We start from the raw sequence: 957 nt of genomic DNA, 5'->3' as shown, positions 1-957 counted from the left end.
TTAGGCCTTGCTTATGGGGTTTGGGTTAGCCCTGCGGTACAAACAAACAAAGCAAAGCTAACCCAACCCCATAAGCAAGGCAAAGCTAAAACCAATTTGGTTCACATGAATTGATTGCAAAACTGAAACCAATTTAATTGAAATAACTTGGATGCACACAGTGAAATCACTGCAATTCTCAGAAAGGCCACAAAGGGGCACGAGGCTAGAAATGGCCGGGCAAGAACACAGATCGCATCAGTAAGAAGCTTTCATTGGCCTGACAGTAGAATGGCCCAAAGGAGCGGAGTGGATGGGATCGCTGAGCTGAGGTCATTGGAATGAACTACAGTGAGACTCAGTGCCACAAATCACACGTTGCCTGTGACGACCTTGGACGGTGACAGGAGCTTCTGGAAGACTGAAAGGAAGACTAAGCAAAGGGAACAGACCGGGAAATACAGGTAACTGCTCAACTGAACCGAGCTGGTGATCAGTGTATAAGACCTGAAAAGCTGATGCCGTCCCAGCAGGGAAATCATCAACTGGAAATGTGGAAGACATCTTCACCTGTAATACAGAGAGACACGGTTTACAAGGAGGAATGCCAACACAAACAACACTCACCGTAAGCCCACCACCACAAAACATGGAAGCCAAACGCCACCCCAAGAAATGGCTTCACAGTAAGATCAGCAGTACTGGAACAAGGAAGCTATAGGATTTTTCTTAGACTTACAAAGGAGATTACACATGGCTTTAGTGCCCAATTAAAGGGTAGGTTCAACGTTAATTTGGACGGTTACTACAATTATCTATACAGTCATGCTTACAATTAGCACTGCATTTGAGATTCAGAGCTCATTAGGATGAAGGTATTAGCCTTAGGTATATTAGGATTACGCTCAGAGTGACTGTTAGGAAGGCCAGGGAAAAGCAAGACCGAAAGTCAAAGGGAACTGCAGAGGGAACAAAAAA

The sequence above is a fragment of the Meleagris gallopavo genome, chromosome 22 (assembly GCF_000146605.3).
Source record: "Meleagris gallopavo isolate NT-WF06-2002-E0010 breed Aviagen turkey brand Nicholas breeding stock chromosome 22, Turkey_5.1, whole genome shotgun sequence".
Taxonomy (NCBI): Eukaryota; Metazoa; Chordata; class Aves; order Galliformes; family Phasianidae; genus Meleagris; species Meleagris gallopavo.
This window is presented reverse-complemented; position numbering follows the sequence as displayed.